Below are 14492 nucleotides of genomic sequence, written 5' to 3'. Positions count from 1 at the left end.
CCCTCAACCCAAGTTCTGTTCTTGTCCCTGAATCTATTGGAAGCTATTCTTGTCCCTGGGCTCCTTCACTGTTCCCTGTTTGTGTTCCTGAATAAACAATCTTCAGATACCCAAATGAGAACCCATCCTTTCTTGTCAGCGACTTCACAGCAGTGGGCTCCAGACACAGAGATGCAGGTCACTCTCTGGGACCCCATTATGGCACATGCACTGTAACAGGAACTATTTACCCATTCTGTATAAGGAATATTTCTTACCTCTCATTGACTGTCCAACATTTGATTTAAAGCACGATTTTTCCTCAAATTGATTTGCAATTGACAAGATCAAGAAAGACATTTTTATTCTTTCTTATGCCTATGGAAAATTTCTGCCTTTGTATTACCTTCAAATACAGGATCATATTCCTTTCATCAATTCATAATTCAAATAATGCACCCTTTCTTTTCTATAGGCTTACACTGCAACAATGCACTGTAGTTAGAGATATCAACATATACTTTATTAAAAAGTCAAACTAGGCTTTATCCATAATTTTCTAAATCTCATTAAAGGGTCTTTCATATTGCAGATAGGATAAAATAGCACTTTAGACTTTATAACTGGTGCAGTGAATCTATTGCTATCGGTAGTTCCAGCAGAAGACAAAGGAATGCCTTGGGGGTGAGCCTGCTCAAATGCAGATAAGGTGCCCTGCAATGAATCACTGTCCTCTGCAAGGGACTGGCTTGTTAATAAAAGGTCAGGGATCACAGCATCACTATTTTTCCAGCAGAAAGAGAAACAGGGACTGGATTTTCTTAATTCTTTTTTTTTTTTTCATTTCCTCCTCACTGAAGTACTCTCAAGCATCCATTCATGTTCCCACTGTGTCTGGTTTGCAGATGAGCACTGCCTTTTGAGACAGCACAATTGTGTGATGCATTTCTAACTAGCCAGGGTTGCTCCAGAGTTGGACTGCACACATCCCAGACTTCTTTGCAAGATGTGATTCAGCTCCACTTTTGTAGTTAAGAACATATATTTCTCAGTAACACAAAGCCTCCACTTTTAAAATAAGGCTAATACCAAAAGATATGCCTTGGAGGACATTTCTAATCAAGGATTATCCTCTAGGCCTGTCATTTATGGCACTATTACTACTCCTGACTAATTCCACTACATTTTCTGAATGAAAACGTGATAATAAAGGTTTCTCTATTGCAGGAGAACCGGGACATCAGAAAACACAACCAATATGATTGAACGGAAGCCACTTTATTGTTTACATTAAACTACAGTTATAGATTCAAAGTTGTTTGTTCACGCATTCACGCATCATCTCATTGGCCAGCTTGCCTTGTCCATGAGGCAGGTGCGCATTCTTCAGGACATCTAATTGGTCAGAGTACATCATCATGTTGTGCCTCTTTTATCTAGGTTTAGCATTCTTGGTAATCAGTTTCTAAGGCTCTTAGTTCTTATTTAAGTCTTGTTTTTCTCAGTAACCTTGATGAATTCCTGAGAGTTCTGATAACAAAAACTGCAGGTGGTTTGTTAAGTTTTCTCACAAATGGTTTGGCTGGTAAACAGAGTGGCCTAAGTTTTGCAAATACATTGCTACACACTATATAACTTAGCAATTTATACCTGGCAGTTAAGGTGAAGTTTCCATCTGAAACATTTTTAGCCTCAGACTGTAATTTAGCAAAGAACTCAAGATGACGATCAAGTGCTTTGCAGCACCAGAATTTTGGTGGGTGCATCCTTGGCTCCACAGTCATTTCACAACCTAAAATTCCATAAACACCAATCACAGCTAGTTAATTCTTTTCATTTAAGTTTGCATTTGGGCAGAATTCTGGGTACACCCCAATATGTTGTTATTACAATAATTTACCTAGTTAAATTTGCAGTTAGGAACTTCAGGGCAGCCATTCACATATTTAGACTGAAAAGATAGTACTGGTATAAGAGCTCCAGCTAGCCAGGAAATATTTCCCAACAACATCATATATAGTTGGTATAATCTTGTTTAAAATTATCAAATGCACTCTAGGGAGCCTGCTCCCAGAATAAAGCAACCGAAAACACATAGACAATCAGGTCCCAGGGATAATCCTTATTATTGCATTTTCCAGCAATTCTTTTTCAAAGTGATCCAAAGGCAGCAGGGCTGAAGAAGTTAACAGGATAAGCAGGAAATCTTCCCTGAGAAACCTACTTGACTGACAGATGGGAGCAAAGGGGTGATGCAGCAGACCTGGGATTCCAAAGGAAGCATCTGGTCACTGCTAAATTGATTTTATCAAGAGTGGAGGATTAAATTTCATTAACCTATACAGATAGACCAGGTAAAATTCACCTGAGCAGAGCAGTACATTTTACACTGTAGCAGACTTACAGGACTGTTGAAATGTTGTGTAGGTCTTGCCCTGATAAGAAATTCTGGGAAGAAAGGGAAATAATAAAGGAGAATCTTGAAAGGCAGTTTCTCTCACCTGCTTTTCAATTTTCTTGTTAGAAACTTACATTACAGCCCCAGCTCATCTGACCTCATTCTTCCCCTAGAGAAATCTCACCATTTTAAAAGGATGTTTCTCAGCTGGCCAGCTATTTATTATGTAAGTAGAGAACACACTCAACATAGTATTTTATGCTTCTGATACCTAAGAATTGTCACGGAATGCCAGCCTTGCAGTCCAGAAAGGAATGGCAGAGGCAATCTCTCATTAAACCTCCTTTGGGCTCAGTACAATTGTTGGATTTATCACTTGGAATGGCAGCCATAGACCCTACAACAGACAAGAAGGGTTAACACTTTTTTGGCAACTGTGCTTGTCCTTTCTTTCCCCTGAATTGTTCTACAAGGTAAGACAGCACAGTCTGAGTCTCTCTTGCAGACATAGCTGAACAAAAGTCCAAAATTTTAACAGAACAACTTTGCAGCACTTCCAATACCCTTCTGTGGATGACCACAGTTGTGTGAAGGAGAAAGTTTTACAGTGAAGTCCTGTGAAATTCCCCTATACATTGAATGTTGACACTGAAATACATGTATTTCCCACTGAGGGAGGGAGATATCCCTGCCACTTTTCCTACTTAAAATTTTATAATGTATTGGAAATTCATAGGAACATGGAATCTACACCACACTGAACTCAATTCTCATTTATACAATGCTCCATTTACACCAGTCTCTCAGCTCAGAAGGCTTCTGCAGCAGGAGTAATTACAGCTATGCACACTTCATGGCCCCATTATTCCGACAAAGAGGAGTAAAGAACCGCTGATGCAGAAATAAATCAGGCCTACTTATTTTTTAATACAGTGACTTTAATATGGTTGTGTTTTATCTTCAATTCTGTCTATATATCTCAGTCCTCTCCAGTGCTTTTGCATGATATTGCTTGATACTAGAGTTAGTCTTCTTGGACTACTGCATGTTTAATAAAATATCAGGACGTTAGAGGTGAAGAGTAAGCTCTTAATTCAAGTCACATTCTGAGTGACAGGGGAATGAAAGCCTATGTGTTTTGAACTTGGGCCATTTTCATTCTTTAGGATATATTTGTGGTTCTGCTCTGACTTCAGGTCTGCTCTCAGTACTTTATTCATCAACATTCACTGCATAGTGAAGATTTCTTAACTCATCTCCTGTGACATCTCAAAGTTTTGAGCTGATTTGATTCTCCTTTCTGGAAATATTCCTTGCTCTTGTTCTCCCCAGCTTTATTAACTACTAAACTAAAGGAAAGAAGTTATTTTCTCCCTTTTAATATCTTTCTGCCATCAACCAATTACAGGGATCATCCTTGTACTTAACAGGAAAATTTCTGGACTTCTTTTGGCATTTATTCCACCATATTGCATTTTGGAAAGTTCTCTAAAACTGCAAGATAAAATACAGGTATGCAGGGACAGGCTGTAGCTAATAATACCAAGGGATTGAGATACCAAGCGACATGTTCTAGGTAGCCATCTCAGAAAAGCTCCAAGTGTCTTTGGGTTTTAGGTAACATAGTAGGGATTCTAGGTAAACATGACAGGGATACCACATCTACCAGTTTTTGGAAAGCCTTTGGGATATCTCTGAAAAGATTAAAAAAATTCTTAGAAAAATTCTAGATCAGTGACATCCTTAAAAAAAAAATCTACAGTGAGAAATTATTAGAAAGCTTGGGAGAAACTCTGGAAAGGTTTTCAAGTGGGAAGTTACTAGGAAACATGAGGGATTTCCCCAAAAGGTTATGTGCAAAGTAATTAATGAAGAAAAAAAAGCCCAAAAGAAACCAAACAAAAAATCATGGAGAAATTTAAAGAAAGAAGTACAGAATTTAGTAATTTTTAATTTTTCTGGAGTTCAATATATCTGGGATCCGGCATCTTCAGGAAAAGAGAAAATTTATGCTGCAATGAGAATAAAGAATAAAAGCAGACAGAAGGTAACTGACTAATTAAGAACAGCTAGTTAATAGTGCTAAGAAAGCATTCCTCATCGTTGTAAGAGAAATCCATTAGTTGCAGTCCTCTGCACACTGACTATACAGGATCTTTTCTCACCACAGAATCCCACTGTGTTGCTTGTGTCTAATCCTGCTTTCCAGTCTCTTTGGGGGAAACCCACAAACCCAGTGACGTGTTCCTAGATCTGACAGAAGTGTCGAGGGGGCTTGAAAGTACTCTGACCATCGAGTTTTTCATTTACATCACCTCTGTGCCAGGTCTAGTTCTTGATGAAAATCAGTATAAGTGCTGTGTAACCACTGTACTTCATGGTTTATTAAATACTATAATGGTCTTGGTGATTCTGTAGCCAGAAAGGCACCTTTTACCAACAACTGTGTTCAGGAAAGAAACCTGACTGTAGTGAACTCAAAGGTGAGGAAGGGCCCTACTTGAAAAATCTGAGTTGGCGGCATAAACTGTTTCAAAAATAAAATGTGAGTGCAAAGCGCCTTGGAGGAAGGACCAAGAGGGAGGAAAGAGGAGCAGGTGCTTGGCATTATCCTTGGGTCACGGCAGCCCATGGATATATGCACACAGTGAGGTTCCGGGAGGCTGAACTGCTCCTGAATAAGCCCCCCCTGGCATGACATGACCTAAAGATTGAAGTGATGGCACAGGGGAGAGCTCCTGACTTGAAACAGAAGTCAATATTAGGGCAAGCACCACCAGGAGGGAATAAATTTCCCCCACCTGGAGGCCAGCATACTCCACCCAGGTGGTAAACAGGTGATTCACAAACTGGAGTGCACCCTAATTATCACATACCTCAGTGAACCCTAGCCAACATCACCCACCCCTCTGGAGATGAGGCAGCTGACACAAACACAGCTGATCTCTGTTTCCACAGGGAAACTCCATGAGTAAGACCTAACACTGACAGAAGACAGAACATTCACCAAGTGTTTGTCAGGGAAAAACAGATCAAAGCCACAGGATCTGTAATTTCAGCAGTGGACTCTGTATTTTTTAAAATGTCAAATGATTTGGGGTTCAGCTGCGCTGGACTTTTTTACTGCTGAACCCATTACCCCAAGGGACTTGGATGCAGGCAGAAGAAATAAAGCAGGTGAAAAAACTGCCTCAGCCAAGCAGAGCGAAAATGCCCTGGCACCAAGAGCCAGCTTGGTTCTGCAAAGCTGGGTTATTTTCTGAAAGGGGGGGGGGGAAAAAAAAAAAAAAAAAAAAAAGGAAAAAAAAAAAAAAAGCACAAACCAGACCTCTTTTCAGCTTTATTTTCCTAACGAATAATAAGTCTTGTGCTAGAAGCCCATTAGTACCATCTGTGATTAAATGTCTCTAGGAAACAGATTCAAGAATGAAGGACATGAATTCTACAAGGCATATTCATTGAAATCTATTTCTGTGATGCAAATAGAATGCATGTGAAAGCTTTGCTTCCTGCAGCATCTAACAGCTCATATCTGACAATTCTGCTAAAAAACAAGGTAATTAATTATCGTGCCAGAAAATACTATAGTGGGGCTGCCCCTCTGCATCTTCTCCATGCAGGCAGTTCCACACCAGTTGTCCCTGTGCAATATTTGATTTTTTGAAAGCAGCCTCAATAAAATGAGTATTGAATGGAAATGTATTGTTGAAAGGCCACTGTTTAGAAGTGATTTCAGGGTAAAAAACAGTATGAAGGTTAGCCTCATACTATATGAAGATATAAAAATCTTTTTCCTGTGTTCTGGTCCACTACAGGTTCCCTTTTCCAAATCTTGCTAACTGCATCCTGGGAAATAATTTCCTGCATGCACACACACACACACACACACATGTATATATATATATATATATATATATATATATATATATGTATGTATATGTGTGTGTATATATATATGTATATACACATATACATATACATAAATATATATATATATATATATAGTGCTTTATGAGTAAAAAATCAGATCTGTGCTCCCAGAACATGACAGAAATCAATTTTCTATAGTAGTTCCTTATTCTGATTTGCCTTAGGCCTCATATTACATTTAAGTACATAAATGCTCTATGACTTCATAGATACATCTAATACTACACTATCCCTGAAAACACATCTATGAGGCAAAGTGGTAAGGAGCTAGCAATTAAAAAAATCAGATTTATCTCTGTTAAAGTAAATATAAGTTCTATACATAGTATATATATTTTGCAAGTATACTTTAGGCAGGCAGTAAAAAATGCACTCTTCCATGCACATTGCATGTCTTACATCTAGACTGTTTCCCAATGCAGAAAAATCAGGAGCAATGGCCTTGACTGTAGACAGTTCAACAGGTTTGAGCTCCCAGTCATTCCTTCTTAAACTGACAGGAATTCGCAAGGAATTATCATGTTAATTCCAGAATTTCCTGTTGCGCTTAGGAAGTCTCTCATCCTGAACGTGTTCCTAGTCCAGGCTCTGGTGCTCTCCTGTGCTGTACTGCTGTGGACATGATCAACCAGCACAAGACAGGACTCATATCAAAAGATTCCCTACACATTTCAGCTCTTTGTCACTAATTTAGCAACAAAAATATGTTACCAGTTCCCTTGCAGAAGGCTGTCTACAAGGATGACTTCATTGCTTGCTGTACCGTGCACGACACATTTAATAGGTGGGACAAAAAAAGAGAGGAGTGTTGAACAAGAACCAGAGGATTTGGATGCATGAATCACACTGAAAATGGTTGCTATTGTGGTTACTAAATCCTCTACTGCCTTTTTTATTTTTCCCCAAACAGACTAAATTTGGAAATGTTTCACTTACTGGAGCACTATTAATACACATGGCTGGAATAACAACGACCTGCCTCCTTGCCCTGATCTTCCACTTGTCTCCTTCTTTACCAATTGCTGTCACTACAGCTGAGTTAAATTGTTACAGAGCCTTCCCCACAATACTGTAAGTTCAAAGTAATTCCCGACTACATCCATAAATTATGAAGCCCTCCACTTGCTCCTGGATCTCTGGGGGAAAGTAACCAATGAGTTTATGCAAGAACACCTTGCACAGGGGAAAACAACTGAAACAAGTGGGTGTAACTTAAACTTGTTAGTCAATTCCTGTTTGTTTTACGTGTCTGAACTGTTCAGCTCAGACAGGACAGCAGTTGCAGGCAGAATTTTCAAGAACTCTCTGCCTGACATCTTAAAGATATCCCTGCTAATCTTGATCTTTACTTTTGCACTGACATTGATACTGATGAAGTGACTTGTCCAGTGGTGGAGGTTCTAAAATGGATGATTTCTGTGTAACATGCCAGAAATATAGAATGTTTTCTCTTTGGCATTTCATACAGCAATATGGCCACAGAAATACACATTATGAAGCGCTTTCCTTCATGGTGGCAAGTGGTGTTTTAGGAGGAGAGGAAGAAATTCACACTATGGCAAGACCATAATACCAAGGAATTCCTAATGAGGAATAAGGGAGAAACAGATGAGAAAGACTGGGAAATAAATGCAATGATAGATTTATTACAGTGCTAATAGATTGAATGAACTGTGGTGGAAAATACAACAAATTGGGAAAGGAATACTGAACTTCTCAGCTGCTCAGATAGATATGACTAATATTTATAAATTGGGAATGTATGTAATTCCAGTCAGCTGGCAGAAAATAAAATGCTAGAAAAGACAAGGCTTTTAGTAAACTTTTCACCAGTTAGCGGGTCACTGAACCCTGAGTTCTTTTGACTTGATCTGCTAACTCACGGATTGCTGTGACTTAGGATTTTACTTCATTTTACTTTTTCCTAGTGACATTTTACATTTTTGTACTGAAGTGGCAAAAGAGAAAGAGTTTAATGTGCTTTCACTATATGAATATAGAAATTTTAATAAACTCATTTATAAGTGATTGTCTGTAATACTGTACAGTGCATAAAGAAATCTAATTAATCATAGTGAGTTTAGCAGCACTTACACTGTCATTCAACAAAGCTGCATTACATGATGAAGTTGTGTCCTATTTGCTTTATACACAAATTAACATTTTGGATGGTTGCTACCATGATCCTTTTACAGGTTGAACCTCACATAAAGTAAAACACATACTAAATGGAATTAAATCTAATTGAATAATGAATACTACCCTCAGTCCACTTCTCCCCAATCAAAGACATAATAGCCTCTATAGTACTAATTATTAATGACTTGCAACTTGTCAAACAGGATTTTAATAGTTGAGTTAGGATACCCACCAGCCTGTAATTTTAAATTTGTCTTTTATTTACTGGGATTACAGATTTTGATAAGTGATGATCGCCTAATGCACTTAATAAATGTTGGCAAAAGATGGTTCCTGTATTCTGCACCTGCAGCTCAACTGAAAAATTATTGTTATGATTCTATTTATAAGCAGGGCACTGAAATAGTACAAACAACTCTAGCCCCAAATAAAATTCAAATATCTCTGCAGAAAAAAACCACAAAAATTTATATGCGCAAACCACATAAGAAGAGCAGATTGGTGGCTCTTGGTTTTGGTAAAGGTGAGTGTATAAGAGATGATTGACATGAAGAAGTGTCCTGGTTTAGAGCAAATTTGGGAAGAAACCTCCAAATGGAGTCCCTCTAGAAAGCAAATTTTAGCAGCCCCTCCCCTAGTTGGTCTGGGAAAAAATTCATTAGAGAAATGTGGAAAACACTGTTTATTCAACTGTTTATTCAGAATGTTCACAAGCATAAAAATGAATAATATGAAACAATAAAACCTCTTGCCACTGTGAAGAGAGATGGCAAAATTGAGAAAGTCCTTCCATAGGTTCTGTCTCAGCTCACTCAGTCTCTTATCAGTCCCTCGGGTGCTGGAACATGCCATGCCCAGTGGGCTGCAGGCGTGAGCTCCCGGGGCTCTTCTGGGTTTTCAGTCCAGAAGAGGTTTAAACAGTTCCAAGAAAAAGAAGAAAAAACCACAGTCCAGGGAACTTCTCTGCCTCAGCTAGCTAAAAACTCACTAAAAAGCAAAGGAGGGCTCTCTCTTGCTGTCCTTCCATAGACAACACAGTCCAGGAGCAGGATGTGGAGGAGTGAGTGCAGTTTTTGAAAACAAACTTTGCACTTCTTCTTTCCCCCTCTTCGCTCTCAGAACCAGTCTTAAAGGTGTAGAATTTAATATCCAGCGTAAACAGAACAGACAACTGGGGATACAAGTATCATAAAGTCACCCCAGGACAAGAAGTAATAACAAAGTTCATAGACAGTGTAAATAGATAATTTTAAAAACTCCAAAATACTGCCCCTCTCCTCTCTAGTCCATGGGATTTACGTCATGTACACAAAAACAGACAGTACGTTCTTCCTGTCCCACAGTTGAGGGGCCATGTGTGGCAGGGATTGGCAGTGCCAGAAGATAGAAACCATCAGGCATCTCAACCTCTGGGACCTCCAGCTCCCCAAAAATAGGATCATGACTGCAATCATGACTGTCCTGTCACCACAACTGACTACAGGGTCAGGGCCTAAGGGGTCAAAATCTGTCTTGACATACCTGCTTTTCTCAATCATGTCATTTGCCTCTTTTCCTCTCAGCAAGTGCTCTGAGTTAATCCAAGACACAATCAAATGCTTAGTCTTAATCATATGCCAAAGTCTTTCACTGAATGAAGACTTCTACTGGGGCCAAATTAGTCCATATATCACCAACACTTAGTTTAGTTTACCATTTCTATTATTTTAATGAAGAGGAAGAAATTCATACTATTGCTAATAAAGTGATTTTAAATGTTATGCATGTTAGTTCCAAGCATTTTCCAAGTTTTTTTTTTCCTTGTTGCAGATTATAATTAAATTCTACCCTGTATATCCAGCTTGCTCATGTTAAAGAGGTTTTTGTTACAGTGATTAAAGGCACAAGGACAGAAGGTAAATTGTGGGGCACAAAATAACTTGTTCATGAAGGAGTTAAAAGTGTTCATCAAAAGCAGCTCTTTGAAAACACAGGAAATTCTGATCCCTCACTTAGCTGTGGGCTTATGAGACATTTACAACAAGCATGTATATTTTGAGATAGTTGACAATGACATCTTTATGTTTTTGCTATCAAAGCTTCCATCTTACAATCCCTTTTGGTCCTGAGTATCGTTAAAAATGTGCCAGGGTTATGGCTGTTCATACCTTTCCACTTCTAAGTGGTACAATGATCAGAGAAGAGCAAAGTTTTATGATCCCTTCAAGGTATTTGAAAATGACATTAAATGACGTTTATAAAGATTTCTAAAAGTCAGAAGAGTCTTCTTTTCTTTTTGTGAGCTTGTTCTCATCCTTTTGAATTGTGATAGATGCCAATTCCTCCACTCTTCTTCTAGACAAATACAAAGCATAAGGTTCACATGTCCCATAAATCCACTGCTAGCACCAGCAGATTAGTCATCATGGACTTCTTTCAAACAACAGCTTTTCTTAGGATTCACGTGGTATTTATCACCAGAGCTTACTGAGAGCATTATCTCCTGTATTTTTACATCTTTGTGAGGAGTAGCACCATTTTACAGAGGAAAAGTGAGGGAGATTAAACCAATTTAGAAGCAGGCATCAGTACAAGCAATTCATCCTTGAACCTGGAAGATTTAGAGGAAGGAGTTAGGAGAGAAATGTTTTCTTCTGTAAATGAACACAAAAGTTCAGTTCACACAGGAGCCGAGGAAGTTTCATTCCAGCTGCAGCTATTCTGGTTATTGACTATAAACTGCAGTTGTGCTGTATGAGACACTCTGCCCCTCCAAGACTTAAAAAAACCCCCAAAACCTGAATGCATGGTCTCTTTTAAGCACATGGATAATTCCATTTGCTCAATTACTTTCGTGATGAAAGTTATTCAGCTGAATTGAGGCTTAATTTCAAAGGAAATGTGCCAAAAATCAAAGGGTGAAACTCCCATTCACTTTAATGGGGAGAAGCTCAGGCCCATAATTGCTGCTTTATGGACATTTGCAACATGTGAGAAGTTGCACAGAACAACATTTAATGTTGAGCATATTAATCTCTGGTTTCACAGTACTCACATTAACTGATTTTACTTAAAAAAAATAATACTAGAGAAGTAAGGTACTTTCTTGCAGAAGAAAAATCTGTTGAAAGACAACCTTGCTTACAAAATGTTAGAGAAAATCTAGAGAGACAAGAAGGATACTAGCTACTAAGCATGCTTCTCTTCCTTCTTAATTGCTATTCATAACTGCAGAAAAAGACAACGTATTTGCTAGAAAAAACAAAATGGTTCATGTGCTAATACAGAAAAATAGCAACCAGAAACAGGCAACAATTTCAACAACATTGTGCCTCATATTTCACACGTGCACAAACCAAACCTTCCACAGAGACAGAAGCCAAGGAATGGGACTTTCCTTCTAGATGTTCCTCCTTTAGGTTCAAGAACAAAGCTCAGGAGAAAACTTCTAGTGAGTTCATGCACCTCACCCTGGACAGGAATAAATGTGTGCTCAGAGTTTACCTTTTTCCTGACAAATGTCATGGTGGCAAATCTTAGCACAATGGGAAAAGTGGCAAAATACCTCTTACATTCTAGTGGGAGCATGAGTATTCAAGTCAACCCACCCCAAAAGCAACATGTACTTAAAATTTCCAGCATAACTACTTTGACTCACACATCCAGAATATTACTATGATATTGCAATCACCATTTCTAAGAAATTATATTAAACAGGCACCAGGTGACAATTGGCTATCAAAGTCTGTAATGTGGAACCAGTGAAATCTATTTCTTTAATTTTTTCAAGATGTGTGTTCTTTACTTTTATAGTGAAATGACAAAGAATTCTCAATATAAAAAAATACATATTGCTTTTGATCTTTTAATTAATTCAAGCTTGCAAGAGATAAGGATGAAGGCAGAGAAACAGCAAGCAAAAAGTTTTCTTTCTTGCTTTGTAGCTACTGCAGGTGGTTGTAGAAATAGCCTGCCTGACACCAACAGAAGTTGCCTGAATGTGGCAGAAATGGTCTTGCATAGGTCCTGGGGCAAGGTGCAATTATAAGCAGTGTGGGAAACCAGCCACCTGTGACTGTTAATAAAAGTAAGGTTCATAGTAGAGGCACCAAGAGAGGCCAAATAGCCCTGTTTGACTTAACCCTGCTGGAACACTGGGACTTTGGCACAACTTCCATCTGCCAATAATCTCTGATGTGAGTCAGCCAAAAGATGGATTGAAAGAATGTCCCTTCTCATCATCCACCTCTCTTGGACTATACTGCACTCAGTTAGCAGAAAAACAACCCTGTCCCCAAATCCTGTTTTTTCATCTTCTAAATTATTTTTAACCAGAAACTTTCCTAATCTACTCCCCTGCTGTGGGAAATATGAAATATTATATGAAATATGAATACTACAAGGATTGTAATCACTGTACCACCTGAAGTGAACTTCATCTGTTGGCTTTAACACCAGAAAAAATATCAGTTTTCCCACTCTACACGCTTAAACAGAAAACCCCCAATCTGTGGGTGCTAAACTGAAAAGAATCCCAGAAACCTACTGGGGTTTGTTGAGCAACTGCAGGATTGCATAACATTTTAAACACTTTTGTGACTGACATCTCACTTACAGAAAAACTAAACCACTGCATTTCACATATGTCTTTTTGAATTAGAAGAATATTATTTCACAAATACTTGATGTCTTAGCACTGTTTGCTGGAGTTCAGACATGAAAAAGGGGAGTTGGACTGAAAATAAATCTTTATGATAATAAATAGACTGTCTCACAGGAAAAACACATTGATTAACCTCATAGTTAAGTGTCAGTCATCTACCTTCTTCATCTGTTGGGGGTGTTTTTTAACTTCAAATAAATTGCATCATTATCTCTACCAGCTTTGATAAGGACTATCAATATGAGAAAAGAATTACCTTAATGCTCATTGAACAGATGGGTTCTTAAGAGGCTGTATTTTTATAATTATATTTTATGTTTTTATCAGTTTTCCTAGTGAAATCAGCATTATTTATAAGCACTGAAGACGTCAGAAAATATAAGCATGGCAGTAACAAAATGTGGAACAGGAGCACTAGAAATGATGTGGCAACATTATCACTGAGTATTTATAGCCACATTCTCAGCAATTCACCAGTGGCTTTTCAATGGTGACTATCTTAACCTCCGAACCAAGAAGTTGCTTAAACATCTCTGTAATTTGAGTGAGGCTACCTAAAAGCCTAAAATGAGACATGTGACTCAGAGGGCTGAGCTCAGACACAGACATATAGAAGGTTGTTATGGGCAGAAGATTGCTGACAAGGATTAATTCCCAGCATTACAGCCAAGACATTGAGCTCCCTCCTCCTTGCTGACTGGAACCCCTTAACACAGCATTTCTCACACATTCAAAGAGCTGAGCAGAGAGAGCTGGAACTGTCTGTATATTCCCTCACCTCTTTCTGGCCAGTGCTGCCATATCACCTCAGACCTGGGGCACTGATGAGCCATTGCCACTCCTGAAGTGGCCCTGAGAATGTCAAGCCTACCTTTCTCACTGCAAATTATCAACCTGAATTCCCTGCAGAATTGTAAACCATTTTATAAATGCAAAGTAATGAGACACAGGCAGCTCGGCAAAAGCCACACAACGCTGGCACAAGCAGCACTTTAAATTGTTTCCTAATCCCACGCTTATTCCTTGAGATTGGAATTCCACAAACAGGAAATAAGTAAGTAGCAAAAGTTTGAGTAGACAAAATTTTTTTTCTTACTTTAAAACAAATGAGTATGCAATTCTTTGGCATAGCTTTAAATGTTTGCATGGAATGCACAGAATTTTTCAGGTAGTTTTTTGACAATTTATCATGACATTTTACTGTCTCTGAAGTTACTGGAACTTTCATGGAAAAGTATTCAAATGTACAGCCTAAACACAAAAGCCCTTTTTGTCTTCTGCAAACAATTTAATTGCAATAAAAAACTACTAGAGCAATTTCTACCTGGAGTATAAGAGTAAATAAAGAATAAACCTGAGATGAGGAGGCATGGTGTTGCATTTATGTGCTTTATGACAGCATGG

Source organism: Chamaea fasciata, unplaced genomic scaffold (assembly GCF_029207755.1).
Source record: "Chamaea fasciata isolate MVZ Bird 193981 ecotype frontalis unplaced genomic scaffold, bChaFas1.0.hap1 SCAF_19, whole genome shotgun sequence".
Taxonomy (NCBI): Eukaryota; Metazoa; Chordata; class Aves; order Passeriformes; family Sylviidae; genus Chamaea; species Chamaea fasciata.
This window is presented reverse-complemented; position numbering follows the sequence as displayed.